The sequence below is a fragment of the Oncorhynchus keta genome, chromosome 29, assembly GCF_023373465.1.
Source record: "Oncorhynchus keta strain PuntledgeMale-10-30-2019 chromosome 29, Oket_V2, whole genome shotgun sequence".
In the NCBI taxonomy this organism is placed as follows: Eukaryota; Metazoa; Chordata; class Actinopteri; order Salmoniformes; family Salmonidae; genus Oncorhynchus; species Oncorhynchus keta.
The window spans coordinates 17,978,001-18,000,774 of record NC_068449.1 but is presented as its reverse complement, the minus strand read 5'-3'; the positions used below and the strand labels follow the sequence as shown (position 1 = coordinate 18,000,774).

The 22,774-nt window shown below is 41.3% G+C and overlaps 1 long non-coding RNA gene across 2 annotated transcripts; it reads left to right on the top strand.

Moving 5' to 3' along the window:
• Window positions 1-3,879: 3,879 nt before the first annotated feature.
• Window positions 3,880-22,452, top strand: LOC118362368 (uncharacterized). Of its 2 annotated transcripts, none has more exons than XR_008086184.1 (4): window positions 3,880-5,707; window positions 7,978-8,315; window positions 15,190-15,236; window positions 17,959-22,452. It is a non-coding gene; the product is annotated as an uncharacterized LOC118362368 (long non-coding RNA). The 2 variants fall into 2 exon arrangements; XR_004821187.2 differs by lacking the exon at window positions 17,959-22,452 and adding an exon at window positions 16,425-17,583.
• Window positions 22,453-22,774: the final 322 nt, after the last annotated feature.

The following is a 22,774-nucleotide window of genomic DNA, read 5'->3' as shown; positions in this document are numbered from 1 at the left end:
TTTGAGTATTCAAGGACCAACAGTTGCATTCATTGATATTTAAAATGCAGTGGTTTGGGTTTGTGAGAGCTCTCTCTGCTCCGTGGTACATTTGACTATATTTAAAAAGAGCAATATCTGGAATAGGGATCAGGACATTTTTGATTGTCAGTGTTGAAGAGGAGATCAGATTGGAGTTGGTGTTTGTTCCCCTCTCAGGATATGAAAGCCTGTACACACTGTCAGTCTCCCAATGACCTGCCTATAACAACTGATATTGTACATGTACTTAAAGTTTGTCTGTGTCTAAAATCCTCCTGATCATCCCCTTCATATTAGTGCTCATTAAAAGTTGTGAACAGCCATCTGAGCTGAGAGGCAGCCTTTGAAGACAAGAGAGGGCCTATCTCTCAGATGATGATGGCTGGTTTGATATGGTGAAAGGAATCTGTATGTCATCACACAGTATCCTCGTCTCCCAGGAGATAAGTGGAGAGGAAGGAAGAGAGCAGTTTGTCTCTATCCTCTCTGCCAAGTGGAGATATCTTAACATATTTCACATTAATGTGAGGATGATTGCATTCTTTAGGCGCTTGTCTAATCTCATGGGAGAGGGAGAGAGAGATGTGCAGTGCTCGGTCAGGATGTGTGCTGTGCTCTGTACCACAGCCAGGCCTGGTAGATTACTTGTTTAATTGGTAGTAGTTCAATTTGACTCTCCCTTCACAATGTGGAAGCAATTAGAATGTGGTTTTACTTTGCCATGGTTGCAGGCCAAAGTGCTGCTGAGGACACTTTTGTCCCGTTCCAGTGAGGAGTGCCCCTCGGTGGAGGTGGCGAGTGAGTCGTCATCCTGTGGCCTTCCCTCATTCCCCTATGACAGTGCTGTGGAGGTCAGACCTGCTCAGGAGCACAGCGCTGCAGGAATGCAAGGTCATTATTGCTCTCTCACCATGTCTGGCAGGCCACTTGATACAGTAGCTAATGTGCTAGTCCAAGTAGTAATGCATCACTCTCCAGGTTATGATAGTGAACTGTGTAACCAGTCAAGACTAAAACTAATGAGGGAAGTTGGGCGTATGATACTGTCCAATGATGCCTGTGTTTTTAGACTAGAACTATTTCACTCAGAAGCAATTTGCAGATATTGCAAGTTTAGTTTTCACAACATCACAAACAGAAAAAAGTCAGAATGGTGCCATTTCTGTTAAGTATGAGCCATCGCTATACTGAAATGAAACTTCCCTCATATGACAAAGAATCACAACACTTTTAACGTAGGCCTCTTTCTGAATCCCTGGCAGCCCGTCTTCATAGGGCCCTCTTTTCAGACAAAGGGAAACCCAGAGTCCCAGCCTCCCCCTGTCTCTGAGCTCTGTGTGGGGCTCCCTTTCTTACAGGACTACAAAGTGGTGAAGAGGACAGCCAGGACGAGAGCCCCGTGGAAAGTATTCCTATTAGAGGTAAAAAGGCAGTGCTGAGCCCTGCATTCAGAGTTCTTGTGTAGCGTTGGTTTTCCTCTCACAGCCGCTGATAATGGGCTCTTTTAAATGGATGGCTGTGGCAGGATGATCACGGTCAATCTGGGGTCAAAGTCCCACCTGTAGAGCTGTGCAATTCCTCTAATTATCTTGAAGAAACAGTGGATGTTTTCAGCTGGCCAGAGTAGAGGTGTGGCCAAATTGATAATTGACACCCATATAATGCAGCGGTTTCATTGTCAGGACACCGGGGTGTAGCTAGAGATTGGCCATTGGTTCTCATTATCTTCTAAACAATGCTATGCAGCAGCATACTTGAAAAGGCGAGATGTGAAGGCATGCTGAAAACGGCCTGGGTTCCAGTTCACACCAGAATCTCAGAAACACTTGGCTAGCATAGATTTCATACTGAGCATTTCATCTGTGAGCATCTCCAAGGGCGCAAGCCCACAGAACCAGTCCAGTTTCAAATCATAACTAATCAAAAGCATTTTTTTTTTTAAAAGATACATTTGCAGTCCAGTTTCATGGCTGGAGCCACTGCTGTGCAACAGTGAGTGTTGTCTATCTGTTACCACACACTGTCAGCACAAACGGAAGGTAATGAGTTAAGAATGTGTGGCTGTATATGCTTAAAGTGACACGCATTTATTATTTTTACAAACAAAACAACTACAATGGACAGATACTTAGATATACAGTGTCTTTGGAAAGTATTCAGACCCCTCGACTTTTTCCACATTTTGTTACGTTACAGCCTTATTCTAGAATGGATTAAATAAATAAAAAATCCTCATCAATCTACACGCAATACCCCATAATGACAAAGCGAAACATGTTTTTAGATTTTCTTTTTCAAATGTATTAAAAATAAACTGAAATGCCTTATTTACATAAGTATTCAGACCCTTTTTCTATGAGACTCGAAATTGAGCTCAGGTGCCTCCTGTTTCCATTGATCATCCTTGATGCCTGACCAGCCAGCATCACCACCCTGGATGGTTCCGACCTTGAATATGTGGACATTTATAAGTACCTAGGTGACTGGCTAGACTGTAAACTCTCCTTCCAGACTCATATCAAACATCTCCAATCGAAAATCAAATCATGAGTCTGCTTTCTATTCCGCAACAAAGCCTCCTTCGCTCACGCCGCCAAATTTACCCTAGTAAAACTGACTATCCTACCGATCCTCGACTTCGGCGATGTCATCTACAAAATTGCTTCCAACACTCTACTCAGCAAACTGGATGCAGTTTATCACAGTGCCATCCGTTTTGTCACTAAAGCACCTTATACCACCCACCACTGCGACTTGTATGCTCTAGGATACTTGGGATATTGTGTGTAGATTGATGTGGAGAGATAAAAACGATTGAATCCATTTTAGAATAAGGCTGTAACGTAACAAAATGTGGAAAAAGTCATATTGTCTTAATATTTTCCGAATGCACTGTATTTGTCGCATAAATGTTACGTTGTTTAATCATTTCTGTAAGGCCAAACATTAATTTGTTGACCACAGAGTCCAAAGTATGCGATCATTAGCCAACTCTTGACATTTCTAGCCTGAAACTGGGATTAAAACGACTATATTGCTATGCTATTATGTTGATTTACCACGGTGGACAAATTTTACAACCTTTCAGCTTCTTTATTGATTTTGAAGACTGTGTAGTTGTCAAATATGATACCTAATCCACTGTATATGGAAGTAGTTAGTGTTTTATTTAAAGAACATCACCCAATCTCTTCTGAGTAGGGGTGCCTGCCAACCTGATACAGAGATAATGTGGAGGGTGAATATGGTGGCGTGGAAACTGTTTCTCTTCTTGGCTTGCGCATGTACACTACTTACATACAGTTTAGCCTGCCCTGCTCTGAAGACCCAAAGAGCCAGCCATCGGTGTGTGTTGTCTCATCAAACACACAGCCTCTGAAAGTTGGAAACTTGGGTCTTGAGTCAATATTTAAATGGGGTATTTTGTGTTTTTTGAACAGAGACGACAAAAGCATATCAGCTGCTTAAACAGTCTGCCACGCAGGAGAGGCAGCAGAGCTCAAGATGAGGAGGAGGATCTGTCAGATAAGGGGAATCGTCGCCCATACCACCCCACCCCACACTACCCCTCCACTACCCCACTGTGGCCTAATCATCGGTCAACACTGACCATATGGCTCACCGTCCCATAAGGAATTGTTACTAGGGTCGTACAGAGAATATACCCACCGTGTCTACAGATTTTTTTGAGTCAGTCAAAGGACACAGCTTTCATCTGTGCTTTTCATCCATTTACATATACAGTACCAGTCAGAAGTTTGGACACACCTACTCATTCAAAGGCTTTTCTTTATTTTGACTATTTTCTGCACTGTAGAATAAGAGTGAAGACATCAAAACTATGAAATAACACTTGGAATCATGTAGTAACCAAAAAAGTGTTAACCAAATTCAAATATTTCTTCAAAGTTGCCACCCTTTGTCTTGATGACAGCTTTGCACAATCTTGGCATTCTTTCAACCAGCTTCATGAGGAATGCTTTTCCAACAGTCTTGAAGGAGTTCCCACATATGCTGAGCACTTGTTGACTGCTTTTCCTTCACTCTGCAGTCCGACTCATCCCAAACCATCTCAATTGGTTTAAAGTCGGGTGATTGTGGAGGCCAGGTCATCTGATGCAGCACTCCATCACTCTCCTTCTTGGTCAAATAGCCCTTACACAGCCTGGAGGTGTGTTTTGGGTCATTGTGCTGTTGAAAAATGTATTATAGTCCTACTAAGCGCAAACCAGATGGGAAGGCGTGTCGCTGAAGAATTCTGTGGTAGCCATGCTGGTTAAGTATGCCTTCATTTCTAAATAGATCACTGACAGTGTCACCAGCAAAGCACCATCACACCTCCTCCATGCTTCACGGTGGGAACCACATATGCAGAGATAACCCGTTTACCTATTCTGCGTCTCACAAAGACACGGCGGTTGGAACCAACAATCTCAAATTTGGACTCATCAGATCAAAGGACATATTTCCCCCGGTCTAATGTCCATTGCTCATGTTTCTTGGCCCAAGCAAGTCTCTTCTTCTTGTTGGTGTCGTTTTAGTAGTGGTTTCTTTGCAGCAATTTGACAATGAAAACCTGATTCACGCAGTCTCCACTGAGCAGTTGATGTTGAGATGTCTTTGTTACTTGATCTTTGTGAAGCATTTATTTGGGCTGCAATCTGAAGTCCAGTTAACTCTAATGAAAATATCCTCTGCAGCCTCTCCTCTCCTTTCCTGTGGCAGTCCTCATGAGAGCCAGTTTCATCATAGCGCTTGATGGTTTCAAAGTTCTTGAAATCTTCCAGATTGACTGACCTTCATGTCTTAAAGTAATGATGGACTGTTGTTTCTTTTTGCTTATTTGAGCTGTTCTTGCCATAATATGGACTTGGTCTTTTACCAAATATGGCTAGCTTCTGTATACCACCCCTACCATGTCACAACACAACTGATTGGCTCAAACGCATTTTGATGGAAACACTTTCCCCAAATGAACTTTTAACAAGGCACACGTGTTAATTGAAATGCCTTCCAGGTGACTACCTCATGGAGCTGGTTGAGAAAATGACAAGAGTGTGCAAAGCTGTCATCAAGGCAAAGTGGCTACTTTGAAAAGTTTCAAATATATAATATATTTTGATTTGTTTAACAGCTTTTTTGTTACTACATGATTCCATATGTGTTATTTCGTAGTTGTGATGTCTTCACTATTATTCTACAATGTAGAAAATAGTAAAAACAAAGAAAAACCCTTGAATGAGTAGGTGTGTCCAAACTTTTGACTGGTACTGTATGAGAAAAAACCCCATAAAACACTATGATGAAACAGCTTATCATGTAATAGATTTATTGATTGATTGATTTAATTTGCCAGTTAATAAAACACATATACTGCATACACATTACATACATTTTAATAATGTGACCGGGATATTACAAAACACTCCCTAAATTCCATGGTGCAAAAACATTACAACATTTAGACTACATAGATACCGATACATTACATACAGACATGAAGAAAGTTGTTATATTGCTCGATCATTAGCCAAATGTGGACATTCTTTTAAAAATGTAATTACGAAGATAGATGCACAAATCAAAATGTTTGATCTGTCTTGTTTGCTCTTTAAGGAATAAATGATGGCTATGAAGTGGATAGTGGGAGAGTTGAGTACTCCTCTCATCAAGACCCTTCCACTTGGTAAGAGCATTCTTCTTCTTCTTCACTCCCTTTATGGGAAATAGGCCACCAGACACCAAGGTGGATGATGTACATTTGCATGTGGCTCTAATAATTCCCAGTTAATTTTCGTTAGATCAACGGTGTGCCACCCATTAACTTGTGCATGAAAACAAAAGGCCAGACTGTTATCAAGCCTAAAGTCTGCTCTCGCTAAAGGGTTCATGTTTCAGGAGGCGAGCTTTAAAAGCAGACCGTTGTGGTACTACGTGTACAAATTGTGTTTTAAACAAATATAAAATCAAGTATATTATAAAAACTGTTTTTAAAGGAAGACTCACAAGGATGAGTTTTAAGGTGACACATCCTTTTAATTTCCAGAGCTTTCACACGTCACGAATAGCATTTAGGCTGTTCAAATCAAAACATTGAGTGGTAGGAAAAGAACATGTGTGAAAACATGGAGCTATTTACATCTGAATATCAACATGACTTCATCAAAATCTGCAATTGTGCGGTCCCCAGAGCGCCTCTTCACCGGGAGCCCATTTGGGAAGGTAATGGCTGCGTAAACGTTATGAGGAATAATCTTCTCTGATTTCATGTGATTACTGGGCACCACGCTGACACAAGGGCCCAATGTGTTCGTCTCCCTGGCCAGGCCAGCGGGCTCTCCCAGTCTACCTATTAGCAGAGGAAAAGACATAATGGCCCAGCTCTATTGAGGCGCTGCTGTCTGCCAGTGCCAGCCCAATGACTGAACCTCTTTAATAAACATGAGCCAATTTCAGACTCCAGACCCTCTGATGGCTCCGTCTCCACCGTCATTAAGGCGCATGGTAAGCCCAAATCTAAGGCGATAAAACAAGTGTAAATGTAGAGGAAATAGCAAGAATCGCAGCTCTGATTGGCCACTGTGGTCGTGGTGGTCCTGTGCATAAATGATTGAAATGGGACTAATGAGTAGTTTTGCATGCTTGACATCTAATCTGGTCAGGGAAAGAGTGAGCTGTTGTAGGGTGACTACTGAGAGCGGTCACCATCATACCTCTTTCCTGCTCCTCTGTGATGCCCCCCCAATGCTTATGTTTTAAGCATTCCACTTACTACAGTCACTTCTTGCGCTTTATTGCTTCAACAAGTGGTCTCGAAGTCCTGCACTTGAACGGAAACATAACACTGCAGGATGCTCTGCCCTTCTCTTTCTCTATTGTTCTATCTCAATGTCTCTCTCTCCCCATCTCTTTTCCTCTTCCTCTATTCCTCTCTGTCACTCCTTCTCTTACCGTCTCCTTATGTATTTTCCTTTCTTCCCCTCTTCTCCCTTTTTCGTTGTTTGCTTTATTTTGTCAGTGAGCCGCCAAATGCCATCAAAATACTCTGTGGCTGGAATCAAAATAAAAAACGGCCTCCACTCTGTTGTCTTAGACAATAATTATGATTTGCCAGTTAAGCCTAGACTACAGCTGAGGGATTGTAGTTTAAAGCAGAAGCTTTGGTGAAAAAAATGCATTTATAGCCCTTTGTGTGGCTCCTCATTATGTGTGGGCCCGATTCATTAAGTAATTGGTTTGCAGTTGTTTACATGAGTATTAAGGCTCTCTATTCAGGAGCCTTTGAGAGATACATTGTGCAAATGTTGCATGTTATGAATGCAGAATGAGAGGCGGGGGCCAGTCCTATTGGCCAAGCACTACACTCGGCTGAAAAGCAAGAGAAAAGCGCTGGGTGCTGCTTTGCATAGCAATGACTTTGCCTTAATACGCTTTAAAGATTAAATATATGCAGTCTATACAAGATACAAAGAGATACTCTTAACACATTTATATGTGCTCATTTCACTATTATGGCATTGGAGAGAATTGAGGTCTTTCATATTCTGTTTTTTTTCTCTCGCCTCCACGCAATGTTTTTCAGCAAGACACTTTATAGAATGTGCTGTTTTATTGTATTATGAATCACAGCCAAGCAGACAGATCTGCAACATTTTTTTAAGGATTCATCCATTAAAAATCTTTTGCTGCCATTGTGAGTGGTAAAGCAAAATCACTTTGTGGTTGAGTGGGGATGAAAGGAATAATGCAGGAAGGAGTGAGACTTAATAAGCAGCTGCACTCCATGTAAAGACCACTTGTTCCCCTTTGTCTGCGGGTGCATGCCTCTGCTTCCTCTTCTGCAAGAATCTTTGTGCTGTTTTTCTTCCTTTACTGTAGGAATTTCAGATGGTGTTTCTTTTCTCTTATTTTTTCTTCTGTTTTTTCCTATCTTCTTTTGGCCTGGCCTTGATTTAGGAAGAAATGATCTCACTAAAAAAGCTATAGAAAACATAGTCCACCCACACAGACAGTGTGGTGAAGAAGGTGCAACAGCGCCTCTCAACCACAGGAGGCTGAAGAGAACTCTCACAAACTTTTACAGACACACAATTGAGAACATCCTGTCGTGCTGTATCACCGCATGGTACAGCAACTGCACTGGCTGCAACCGCTGGGCTCTCCACCGTGAAAAAACTACCTGTTCATCCCGCTATCATCCAGAAGGCGAGGTCAGCACAGGTGCATCATAGCTGGGACCGAGAGAGTGAAAAACAGCCTCGGCCTGTTCACCCCGCTATCATCCAGAAGGCGAGGTCAGTACAGGTGCATCAAAATTGGTACGAGAGACTGAAAAACAGCTTCTATCTTAAGGTCATCCGACTGTTAAATAGCCATCACTAGCCAGCTTCCACCCGGTTACGCAACCCTGCACCATAGAGGCTGCTACACCATATACATAGACTTGTAAACACTAGTCACTTTAATGTTTACATACTGCTTTACTCATCTCATATGTATATACTGTATTCTATTCTACTGTATTTTAGTCAATGCCACTCCGACATTGCTCAATCTAATATTTATATATTTCTTAATTCCATTTTTTAAACTTTTAGATTTGTATCTGCGCTGTTAGATACTACTGCACTGTTGGAGCTAGGAACACAAGCATTTCGCTACACATCACGTCCGCAATAACATCTGCTAAAGATGTGTATGTGACCAATGAAATTTGATTTGATTTATCTCTCCCTCTCCAGTTATCAGTGGCGGCTATGTTTGTGATGGCGTGTCCCTGCTTGACAAAAACCTTAACTTGACTATTAGTGTGTGGAGCGTTCCCTTGGTCCACAATATGTGCTCAGGCATTCACCCCCCAATCACTCAGACAAAGTGTCATAATCAGAAGTTAGCCCTCTGTGGAAGAGGCAAGAGGAAACGATGTGTGTGGCTCTCTCGCAGAACACAGGGAGGGAGAGCAGGAGGGAGGGAGAAAAATAGAGAGATTTTGCCCCAGAAAGAGGCAGGTAAAGAGACAGACAAACAGAGACAGATTAGATAGAAATGTGGTAAAGGACTTTTGGCAGTGAAAGACCCATAGGGACAAACTGCTTTATTTCAGTGCACATTCCTGGCAAAGTTAGACAAACACCCAGTCTGAAAACAAAAACTTGCTCCTACCCCTCGACACTTCTTACTGGCCCTTCATTTGTAGATCTGAAAGCATTGACATTGTGTAAGCAATATGGGTGTAACTCCATATACTGTAACCCACTGCAATGGTCTATGATTTGATTTGGGACCAGAGAAGAGAAACAGGCAGTGATAGACAGAGAACGACAGAATGGCAGGCAGCATTGAGAGGCTACTGCCAGAGGAGGTCACTCTCCTGCATTGGGTTCCTCTTCATTCGCACCATGCCCAACACTCACCATCAAGTATCCATCTGTCTAATCCCTGGTTAATCACACAATATCATGTCTTTTCATTCCTATTCATGACAAAAGTAAAGTTTTGTTTTTCATAAGAGGAACATTTTATTAGAAAATAATTTGTCACATCCCGAAAAGTAAATTGTCTAACTTAGGTAGTTTAAAACAATTTTATAATGTAGTGTGAAATTGTGAATAATTTGAAATGGTCTAGAATTCAATTGAATATATTTAGGCTATTCCATTTTATTTCTGTCAATCATTGTTGTGTTCTGTTCTGTCAAGCAGCTGTGATTCCAATGAAGGAGCTGCCTGCTATCAATGAATGTAATTGAGTGTGAATCTGTGGCACCATTTTTACAGCTCTGCAGTTCCTCTTTATGGCCAGCAGAGAGCACTCACATGTTAGAGAGCACAGAATGGAAGCAGTGAATGCCCAGGTTTGCCTCACACTGTTGGCCCTCTGAGTGCTAGCTACATCCTACTATAGTACTCTGCTGTTTTAAACGTCTAAACAGACCTAAACAATTTAGCTGTGGGTCATAGCTGGGAATGGAGTAGGAGTTGATGGGGTGATAGGTCTCCCTCTTTTTACCCTTTTCCTTTAGACTAACGCTGGGCTAGAGTGCCTGTGCTATTAGCATTTCTTTGTGGGTGTTAGCAGCTTTAAAAAGACAGGGTAAATTAAGGCAGAATTCTCTACCAGCCTGTGCCAACAGTATATTAAATACCAGGAATAAGCATCATTTTCCCAGACAGAATCAACCCTGTATAGCTTTTCCATTATTTAAGCACATCATCAAATTTAATTCCAATGAACTCATTACAAAAACAAAACAACAGTCCAAATTCTCAATCATTATATAGTGCAGTTTGGATGTATAGCATATGATAAGTAAAGGATAGAGTCATAAGCCTATGTCACCTTTACATAGAGACTAGCAATAATTATGTCTAATTGCGGAGAATAAAATCGTATTTTTGAAATGCAGAAGGATAATACGGGTGTTTATTTGTGTTATTGTGGAATTCTCATATAAAGGGTAGTAGACATTATGGGTTATATTAATATATACTTGTTTTGTATCATTTGTGCCAAAGTTTCATACAACATTTCTCCATTCTGCAAGGAATATACCATAATGATAGATAATAATCAAATGTGAGAAAAAGCATGAAGTTGTGATTGACCGATGGCAGTCCTGCTCACAAACCTTATTGTAATGTAGATATAACATAAAGGTAAACAGTAATATGTAACAATCACAAAAACCAGGACAGAGACTCTCCAAAAAGGAGGCATTTCAGTGGTAGCTATAATTTTCATAATTTCCCGCATTACATTCAACCCGGCCTACCAGTGTCTGCTAAACCGTGGCCGGCCCAGTCTGTCTTACATATTCAGATCATTGCCTCAATTAAGGCAAACTCCGCATACGTTGAACTGACATAAATGTTTATGGAAATGGAATAGCAGATTGAAGGTCATCGGCGTCCTGGGCCCACTATGGTAATGGCCCAGTCTTGAAAATCAGCCAGTCCCTGTCTGAAGTGGAACAATTGATAGCTCAACCCCCACGCTGCTTTGGGAAGTTATATAAAAGAATATTCCAATTTTTTCCCGGAAATATGTTGTTGTTTTTTACCATCATTACAGTGGCGGGAGAAGAAGTAACATGTTGCTGTAAATGACTGGATATTAAAGAGGGAATGTGAATATATAAACATATTGACCATGTCTGTGTTTTCACTTCCTTGTGTTACCCAACTGTTGTAAATTCAGTGTGGTTAAAATATCGTAGCCTAGAATGCTATGCCGTAACAGCTGATGTTGAATTATGTCAAATAAGTCCCTGTATGAACGAAAAGGACCCGTGTTTGACAGGCTATGTTAGTGTAGAAGCAGGCTAAATGGGAAGTAGCAGACCAGACATCCTTGTCTCACTCTTTTCTGTTCCATCTTCACTTCATCTAAAGCAGTGGTTCCCAAACTCTTTATAGTCCCGTACCCCTTCAAACATTCAACCTTCAGCTGCGTACCCCCTTTAGCACCAGGGTCAGCGCACTCTCAAATGTTTTTGGCCATCATTGTAAGCCTGCCACACACACACCACACGATACATTTATTAATCATATGAATGAGTGTGAGTTTTTGTCACAACCCGGCTCGTGGGAAGTGACAAAGAGCTCTTATAGGACCAGGGCACAAATAATAATCAATAATTTTGCTCTTTATTTAGCCATCTAACATTTAAAACTTTATTTGTTCATTGAAAATTGTGAATAACTCACCACAGGTTAATGAGAAGGGTGTGCTTGAAAGGATGCACATAACTCTGCAATGTTGGGTTGTATTGGAGAGAGTCTCAGTCTTAAATCATTTTCCACACGCAGTCTGTGCCTGTGTTTAGTTTTCATGCTAGTGAGGGCCGAGAATCCACTTTCACATAGGTGGTTGTAAAGGGCATCAGTGTCTTAACAGCGCGATTTGCCAAGGCAGGATACTCTGAGCGCAGCCCAATCCAGAAATCTGACAGTGGATTCTGATTTTAAATTCAATTTTCACAGAACCGCTTGTTGCAATTTTGATGAGGCTCTGTTCAGATATCGGTAAGTGGATTGGAGACGGGGCATGAAAGGAATAACGAATCCAGTTGTTGGTGTCATCCATTTTGGGGAAGTACCTGCGTAATTGCGCACCCAACTCACTCTGGTGCTTCGCTACATCACATTTGACATTGTCCGTAAGCTTGAGTTAATTTGCACACAAAAAATCATACAATGGTGGAAAGACCTGTGTGTTGTCCTTGTTAATGCAGACAGAGAAGAGCTCCAACTTCTTAATCATAGCCTCAATTTTGTCTCACACATTGAATATAAACTCAGCAAAAAAAGAAACGGCCCTTTTTCAGGACCCTGTCTTTCAAAGATAAGATACAAATAACTTCACAGATCTTCATTGCAAAGGGTTTAAACACTGATTCCCATGCTTGTTCAATGAACCATAAACAATTAATGAACATGCACCTGTGGAACGCTCATTAAGACACTAACAGCAATTAAGGTCACAGTTATGAAGCTTAGGACACTAAAGAGGACTTTTTACTGACCCTGAAAAACACCAAAAGAAAGATTCCCAGTGTCCCTGCTCATCTACGTGAACGTGGCATGAGGCACGATTCATGAGGACTGCAGATGTGGCCAGGGCAATAAATTGCAATATCCGTACTGTGAGATGCCTAAGACAGCGCTACAGGGAGACAGGACGGACAGCTGATTGTCCTCGTAGTGGCAGACCACGTGTAACAACACCTGCACAGGATCGGTACATCCGAACATCACACCTGAGGGACAGGTACAGGATGGCAACAACAACTGCCCGAGTTACACCAGGAACGCACAATCCCTCCATCAGTGCTCAGACTGCTGTGCTGTGCGTTACAGGGAAGACATCCTCCTCCCTCATGTGGTACCCTTCCTGCAGGCTCATCATGACATGACCTTCTAGCATGACTGCTACCAGCTATACTGCTCGTTCTTTGCACGATTTCCTGCAAGACAGGAATGTCAGTGTTCTGCCATGGCCAGCGAAGAGCCCGGATCTCAATCCCATTGAGCACGTCTGGGACCTGTTGGATCGGAGAGTGAGGGCTAGGGCCATTCCCCCCAGAAATGTCCAGGAACTTTTTTCGAAAAGTACAGACAATTTTTTTTAAACATTTGATTTGAAGCTCAACTTGCACTAAGACAACCTCATGGATGTTCTTATGAAAAGCGATTTAGTCAGGACTAGCTACAAGGTTGCACAAACTGATGACTTAACCATGTCGCTATTGTCTGTCTGGTATTCCTTAAATTAAACACAATTTCAATGAAAAGCAAAGAATGTTGCTGGAGTGTTTGATAATAGTGGATTTCTGGAAACAGGTTAATGAGACTTCATCTAATCTTATAGATGTTGAAGTTCCCTTATGCCCAGAATTTCTCCGACGTAAAGGAGACTTGAACATTACTAAAGGGACAGAGTTTAGAGTGGCATAATAGCTGCAAAGACAATCTTGCAAGGTTGTTTTTAGCCTGTAATGAAGCCTAAAACATTTTGATTTTAAAGATGTTCACTGCAAGATTACAATCAGCTTCTTCTATCACGTTGACAAATTGGATCAGGGCTGTGAATCTTATTTCATATCTGTAGCAAAGTTCTACCTTTTTGAATTTGTTGAAGTTAATTTATATTTGTCTAAAGTCCAAAAAGAAATTATTTTAAATAAATATAGGAATTTTCTTGAATAGAGCATATCTCATTTAATCATATCTGAATGTGTACCCTTTGAACAAAACATGTTATCTAAAACGCTTGCTCTCGGTTTCAGGAGGGCATACTGTATGCAAGGTGCCCTTTCAAATGCAGACAGACAGGCTGATTATTTGTGATTGCATCCTTGCTTCGTCCCCCATTTCCCCCCCCCCCTTTTTTTTAACCTTGGTTTCTTGACTGGCTCTGTTTTGATTTGCCTGCTCTGAGTGTCAAAGGTTTTCGGGGGTATACTCTCTTTTCTTGCCTTGAGGCATAGGGGTAGACATCATCCAAATATCTGCCGGGAAGCTTATTGATATGTCAACGTAATGGTTGCAATATAATGGTAATGCCACCTATGTAATTGAATGCATGTATTGGAAAGCAATCTTCTCACTGTTGGAAATGGGTAGGGAGTGTTTCTGTTTGTTGTTTGTTTGGGTGGTGTGGCAAAAGTAGAAACGTGGTTTGTAAGATGGAGTGGCTTTCAATAGGATCAGAGCCAACGTAATTGAGTTCATATACTCAGTGTACAGCAGTCACATTTGGCTGGGCTTGGAGAGAAGGGGGTAATTGTGAGGATGGCAATCAAAGGGGTCATGTGTTTGAATTGAGGGACATGGATGCAGATGGATGAACACCGTGTGTGTGCGTGTGTGTGTGTGTGTGTGTGTGTGTGTGTGTGTGTGTGCAAACTGTCCTATTTTTGTTCCATCTCAAATAAAATATTTTAACTGTTGAACATAAAAGTATAAACAGGCCATATGGATGTACAATAACCACGACAGATGATGGGGATATATTGTGGTGGTTGTGAATAGGCCCTGTGATGATGTAAATTGAAGAGGAGGCCTTTAAAAGTAGAACAGCCTACTGCATATGCATCAAGGCACATCAAAGCCCTTTCAGGGGTCACACATTTACATAGCGATATAACTGATGCTATGGGAACCCAGCAACCCTGTCTTAGGACCACTTCTGAATAAAGAGGGGGCTTGTGGAAGTCCTTCAACGTGATTAGAACAGGAGTCAAGGAAGTTTCCTTTGGTTTTCCTTCCCTTTAAAACAGGCTTAGGCTTGGAAGTCTGGCTCCTCAAGTTCCTGATAGGCATCCTTGTAACATGCGTGTTACATACACATTTTGGTAAAGGCACTGGCACAAGAAACTAGGCCTTTGATGGTGTGTGTTGTACATTTGATTGATGGGACATGCATAGAGCTAGAATGGTCCTCCATCTCTGTTGCCTTTATTCATGGTGTTTGTGTGATTTCACTGACTGTGACAATGATATATCCGTTTTATCCTTGAAGGCCATTTTACTTACTATGTGCCTGACTTATTGGACACAACTGCCGTACACTATTTAAGTGCTCTCAATGTCAAAGATCACTGTCACAATGACTGACGGAAGAAATTATGCTTTTAACAAGGTTATTCACTTGTCTGTGCATTTTCAGGAGAGAAAAGACTAAACTGAAAACCTACTCTGCGGTACAGTCTAAAGGTGAGTTAGGAATGCAGTCACATCCATCCTAAATAATGCTGTCTCTATCTCTGTTTCTCATCCTGAAGTAAGATAGTTGTTAGCAATATTATGAACCACTTGAGATGTTATGCAAATGACAGAATCATCCATCTATGCATGGTTCACAAATGGGTGTGAAAAGGGCACATGGACAATTATTCAATATCTTGCTCTCTGTTATAGCAATGCTACATCTGTAATTAGTATAGATTTCACAATGATCATATCAGTTCTTGTTTGGATTTGAATACCCCCATCTCTGCTTTTATGAATGTCATGATTCAGTATCATGCCTCAAATGTTGGTTCTGTGTTATTTATATTTTTGGGGAGATTCAGACTATAGCAACTCCAAGATAGAAGCTGCCTTACGTCCTCAGCCCTACAATACGAACAATGACAACTCTGAGGATTATTATGACTGACTACCTGAGTAAAGGGATTATTATGACTGACTACCTGAGTAAAGGGATTATTATGACTGACTACCTGAGTAAAGGGATTATTATGACTGACTACCTGAGTAAAGGGATTATTATGACTGACTACCTGAGTAAAGGGATTATTATGACTGACTACCTAAGTAAAGGGATTATTATGACTGACTACCTGAGTAAAGGGATTATTATGACTGACTACCTAAGTAAAGGGATTATTATGACTGACTAAATGAGTAAAGGGATTATTATGACTGACTACCTGAGTAAAGGGATTATTATGACTGACTACCTGAGTAAAGGGATTATTATGACTGACTACCTGAGTAAAGGGATTATTATGACTGACTACCTAAGTAAAGGGATTATTATGACTGACTACCTGAGTAAAGGGATTATTATGACTGACTAAATGAGTAAAGGGATTATTATGATTGACTACCTGAGTAAAGGGATTATTATGACTGACTACCTGAGTAAAGGGATTATTATGACTGACTAAATGAGTAAAGGGATTATTATGACTGACTACCTGAGTAAAGGGATTATTATGACAGACTACCTGAGTAAAGGGATTATTATGACTGACTAAATAAGTAAAGGGATTATTATGACAGACTACCTGAGTAAAGGGATTTTATAAAGTAAATTAATTTATTATTTTAACCCCCCTTTCTCCCTAATTTCGATCTTGTCTCATCGCTGCAACTCCAATGGGCTCGGGGGGTAAGGTCAAGTCATGCGTCCTCCGAAACATGACTCGCCAAACTGCGGTCCTTAACACTCGCCCGCCTGCCAGCCACACCAATGTGTCGAAAGAAACACTGTTCAACTGACGACCGAGGTCAGCCTGCAGGCGCCCGCCACAAGGAGTCGCTAGAGCACGTAGAGCCAAGTAAAGCCCCACTGGCCAAATCCTTCCCTAACCCAGACGACCAATTGTGCGCCACCCTATTGGACTCCCGATCACGGCCGCTTGTGATACAGCCCGGGATTGAACCTGGGTCTGTAGTGACACCTCTAGCGCTGCAATGCAGTGCCTTAGACCGCTGCGCCACTCGGGAGGCTAGAGAAAAGGGATTCTTAACAGAAGCTGCTGAGAACGCTTTAGAGAATGTCACCATACTGTTTAATTATTTTCTTCCATCCATTACCCTTATCTAGGTTATTTTAACGTTGTAAAATGTATGCATACTGTATCATACAAGAATAATAATAATAAACCTGATGCCTCTTACTGTGGATAAAGTATGTGAAGTGTTTTTTTTAAAACACGCCGATGTTAACCCTGCTTCAGTCTCTTTATCTGAACGACTCTTACAACTCATAATAACAGCTTGAAATAGATTAATCTGGTCTTTTAAAGCGATTTGTTTGCACTAGGCTGGAAATCATGCATTTTGAATGCTGCTAGCATCTCCGAGTGGTCTGTATCTAGCATGCTTGAGTGTAGTGATGTGAGTCACCTGTGAAATGACAAAGCACAATGGCCACTCTGGATGTTACCAAACGACAGGCAGACCTATTGAAGTGGCCCATCGCCCAGGACAAGATAATAATTTATTAAATTCCTATAGTACTTTTCATGGTATCTCAAAGATGTATCGTCGTGTTTACAGTAGAAACAACGGATCACAATGTATGTTTTTGGAACTGTTTAGTGAAGTTGCAGTTATGTACAAAGATGATATCAGACCTGTATTAGTTTTCTATTTCATTTCCCATGTGCCTTTTCATTTTCTATGACATTTCAAACTCCCTAATATCTTATTGCTGTAAGGAATGTTTTAGTACAATCATGTTTTCATGTTTTATTTTTGTATGCTTTTTGATCAAATTATTGTTGGAGTAGACATGCAGTACTCAGAAACATAATTAAATTTGATATGAAAAAAATATGTGCTCTTTGTTGGTTCACTTTGTTTAACCCCTCAACCTGCCCTCCCTCCCTCCCATCTACCCTTTTCCTTTTCACTCTTAAAGTAACAGTACCTCTCAGTGACGGTGGCTGTGTTCAAGAGAAGCAAAACCGTAATGTGTCATGGGGAAATCGTGACTGACTGACTGATCTACAAATAATAATGATTTGTTATTTATAATGCAATATTCTATGTAGATCAGTCAGTTGGCAGTTGCCTGCACTGTCGGCTGCAATGTCAAACAATCTCAATTCATATTTACTCCACACACAGAAATGCATAGAAAGCACTCCCTTTTGCACTACATTTGGCAAATCTGACCATAACTCTATCTTCCTAATTACAGCTTACAAGCAAAAACTCTAACAGGAAGTACCAGTGACGGGTTCAATACAGAAGTGGTCAGATGAAGACGGATGCTAAGCTACAGGACTGTTTCACTAGCGTAGACTGGAATATGTTCCGGCATTCATCCGATGGCATTGAGGAGTTGACCACATCAATCACCGGCTTCATTATTAAGTACATCAACGATGTTGTCCCCACTGTGACCATACATACATTTCCCAAACAGAAACCATGGATTACGGTCAACATCCGCGATGAGCTAAAGGTTAGAGCTGCCACTTTCAAGAAACGGGACACATCCGGACTCTTATAAGAAATTCACGCTACGCCCTCCGATGAACCATCAAACAGACAAACTGTCAATATAGGACTAAGATTGAATCCTATTATACCATCTCTGATGCTCGTTGGATGTGGCAGGGCTCACAAACTATCACAGATTACAAAGGGAAACCCAGACGCGAGCTGCCCAGTGACGCGAGCCTACCAGATGAGGTAAATGCCTCCTATGCTCTCTTCGAGGCAAGCAACACTGAACCAGACATTAGAGAACCAGCTGTTCCAGACGACTGTGCGATCACGCTCTCTGTAGACAATGGGAGTAAGACCTTTAAATAGGTTAACATTCACAAGGCCGCAGGGCAAGACAGATTACCAGGACATGTACTCCGATCATGCGTTGACCAGCTGACAAGTGTCTTTACTGATATTTTCCAACTTCCCCCTGGCCCAGTCTGTAATACTTACATGTTTCAAGCAGACCAGCATGGCCCTGTGCCCAAGAATGCTAAGGTAACCTGTCTAAATTACTTTTGCCACGGAGCACTCACATCTGTAGCCATGAATTGCTTTGAAAGGCTGGTTGTGGTTCACATCAACACCATCATCCCAGACACCCTGGACCCATTCAAATTCTCATATAGATCCACAGTTGAAGCAATCTCTATTGCACTCCGCACTGCCCTTTCCCACCTGGACAAGAGGAACACCTATGTGAGAATGCTGTTCATTGACTACAGCTTAGCGCTTAACACCATAGTGCCCTCTATGTTCATCACATGGTTCTTATGGTCATGAAAATCCTGGAAAAGTCATAGAATTTTAAAATTGTGTTTTCCAGGTCTGGAAAAGTTTTTGACAATTATTACATTACAAAGTCATGGAAGTTAATGTAATAATTTCTGATAATGTAATTTACCAATATATCAGGCAGGATCGGAATGACACTTTAGCAGGTCTGTGTTTGCATGCGTCACCTGCATGTGTGCCTTTGCTCAAGGAGAGAGAGACAGTCGGACATTGCAGCAGCAGGTAGGCCTATAAAATATGATAGAGAACAGACTAACTAGGGAGCCAATTCAAAACACATCTGAACCCTCTAGTTAACTGTTTAGCTATTATTACCATGTATTCATGTTTTCATCATGTCCCAAAAAACTATCCACCAACACGAGCGAATAAGGCCATACAAAGTTAATTAATTTAAATGATTGTTTTTGATGAAATGTACGATTCACTTCATTGTATTATTTGGGATTTGGTTCAACTGCAGTGAATCGAACCATGTGAATCAAAATAATACTTTTCCCCTTATCGCGAACATACATTTTAGGAAAATAGATTCGATGTAGCATTTCTTTTGGTTTATGTGTCTACAAAACTGGTTTGTTTGGGCTTCCTATGTATGGGACATTGCAACACAATATATGCTAGTCAGCTTGTAAAGTAAACACTTCTAAGGTAGTTAAGATATACTGTATATAACTAAACTAGAAAAGGTACATTTCCTGAAGAAAATTTGTGGGCTTGCATCACTGAACAAAATATTTGTAGCCTGCCATAGCCATTTGATCTTTGATATATTGAATGAGTTAATTATTTAAAAAGGCATAAAATGTATCTTGTTGCAATGTTTTACATCAAGAGTGGTCAACTATCCTCCAGGAGAGCTAATGGATGTGCAGGCTATTTTTCTAGTCCCTCTCTTAACAAACCACTTTTTTAGAATTGAACTGCTCAACCAGACCTTGATAAACTGTCCCTGACGTGTTTGAGCAGGGCTTGATCAAAAACCTGCACACACAGTAGTTCTCCAGACTGAGGGTTGACCACATGTGTTTTATACAGTTGCTTAACAGGTATTCTACTTAGGGGTTGGGTTAAGTTCCTTGCTCAATGACAGGAGACGGTACATGGGATCAGAGAGCAGCCTCCCAGTGTTGATTCCACATTATGTTTACTTTTTTATACATAAATGGACACGCCGCCAATTGTTGGTCATGAAAATTCGATGAAAGTCATGAAATTGTCAAAATGTGTATGACCCCTGTCGTCACAAAGCTAAGGACCCTGGGACTAAACAACTGGATCCTGGACATCCTGACTGGTCGCCCCCAGGTGGTGCGGGTAGGCAACAACACATTCGCCACGCTGACCCTTAACACGGAGGCCACTCTCATGTGTGCATGTTCAGTCTCCTCCCATACTCCCCGTTCACCCGCGACTGTGTGACTGCAAATGACTCCAACACCATCATTAAGTTTGCCGACGAAATACCGCTGGTAGGGCTGATGGCCAATGATGATGAGACAGCCTATAAGGAGGAAGTTCTGAACATCTCTAAAACTAAGAGCATTGTATTTGGTACAAATCATTCCTTAATAAGTGCTAGACCTCAGCTGAATCTGGTAATGTATGGTGTGGCTGTTGAACAAGTTGAGGAGACTAAATGACTTGGCGTTACCTTAGATTGTAAACTGTCATGGTCAAAACATATAGATTCAATGGTTGCAAAGATGGGGAGAGGTCTAGCCGTAATAAAGAGATGCTCTGATTTTTTTTTGACACCACACTCCAAAAAGCAAGTTCTGCAGGCTCTAGTATTGTCTAATCTTGATTATTGTCCAGTTGTGTGGTCCAGTGCTGCAAGGAAAGACCTAGTTAAGCTGCAGCTGGCCCAGAACAGAACGGCACGTTCTGCTCTTCATTGTAATCAGAGAGCGGATATAAATACCATGCATGTCAGTCTCTCTTGGCTAAGAGTTGAGGAGAGACTGACTGCATCACTTCTTGTTTTTATAAGAAACATGAATGTGTTGAAAATTCCAACTTGTTTGCATAGTAAACTTACACACAGCTGACACACACACTTACCCCACCAGACATGCCACCAGGGGTCTTTTCACAGTCTCCAAATCCAAAACAAATTCAAGAAAGCGTCCAGTATTATGTAGAGCCATTATTGCATAGAACTATGTCCCATCTCATATTGATCAAATAAACAGCAAAGCTGGTTTCAAAAAACAGATAAAGCAACAACTCACGGCACAACGCCTCTCCTCTATTTGACCTAGATAGTTTGTGTGTATGTATTGATATGTAGCCTACGTGTGCCTACAAAAATATATGTAGTTCTGTTCTTGTCTAATGATGTTCTATATTATGTCATTCTGTATTATGTTTCATGTTTTGTGTGGACCACAGTAAGAGTAGCTGCTGCTTTTGCAACAGCTAATCAAATACCAAATACCTGGCAGTGCGGTGCCAGAACAACAACCTCTCCCTCAACGTCAGCAAGACAAAGGAGCTGATTGTGGACTACATGAAACGGAAGGGCCGAGCATGCCCCCATTCACATCGACGGGGCTGTACTGGAGCGGGTCGAGAGCTTCAAGTTCCTCGTTGTCTAGATCACTAAGGATCTATCGTGGTCCACACACGAACACAGTCGTAAAGAGGGAAAGATAATGGCTCTCCCCCCTCAGGAGGCTGAAAAGATTTGTCCTTATCCTCAAAACTTTCTACAGGTGCAACATTGAGAGCATCTTGACTGACGGCATCACCCTCCTGGTATGGCAACTGCCTGGCTTCCAACCGCAAGGCGCTACAGAGGGTAGTGTGTACGGCCCAGTACATCACTGGGGCCATGCTCCCTGCCATCTGGGATCTCTATACATGCTGTGCCAGAGGACAGCCCTAAAAAGTATCAAAGACTCCAGCCACCCAAGTTATAGACTGTTCTCTCTGCTACCGCATGGCTAGCGGTTCTGATGCAGCAAGTCTGGAATCAACAGGACCCTGAACATCTTCTACTCCCAAACCATAACACTGGTAAATAGTTAGTCCAGTTAGCTATTTGGTTAACTGTTTAACTATCTTCATTAACCCTTTTTTCCACCAACTTTTTCGACTTATCAAGCTGCTGCCACTGTTTATTTTCTGTCACTTTATTCCTAGTTATATTTAAATACCTCAATTACATCATACCCCTGCACGTCGACTTGGTACTGGTACCCTGTGTATATAGCCAAGTTATTGTTACTCATTTTGTATTTGTTATTACTTTTATTATTACATGTTTTACTTTTCTATTATTTATCTATTTCCTTTCTCTCTGCATTGTTGGGAAGGTCCTGTAAGTACCTATTTCACTGTTAGTCTACACCTGTTGTTTACGAAGCATGTGACGAATAAAATTTGATTTGAAAATTCATTACACTGGTTAACATATGTTGGAAGTCACCTTGGAAGTCACTTAATCAATGTGGCATCTCCACAGACTGGACCTCAACCCGTTCTCCAGTTCTATAAATATCCTGTTTCTCCTATCTTGTGGGAGGTTGTCTTTCTGAATCGTACATGAAAGTTCATCTGTATCATATCTGTAGAATATTGAACATTTGTATAGCCATGTTATGTTGTATATTGTAAAAGCCCATGGCATTTAGTACATCAGTAGGATTCCATTAGTCAGCTTTTAGGTGACTTTATATGCCTGAACCTTCTGAAGCAGGACTCCACACTCATTACCAGTA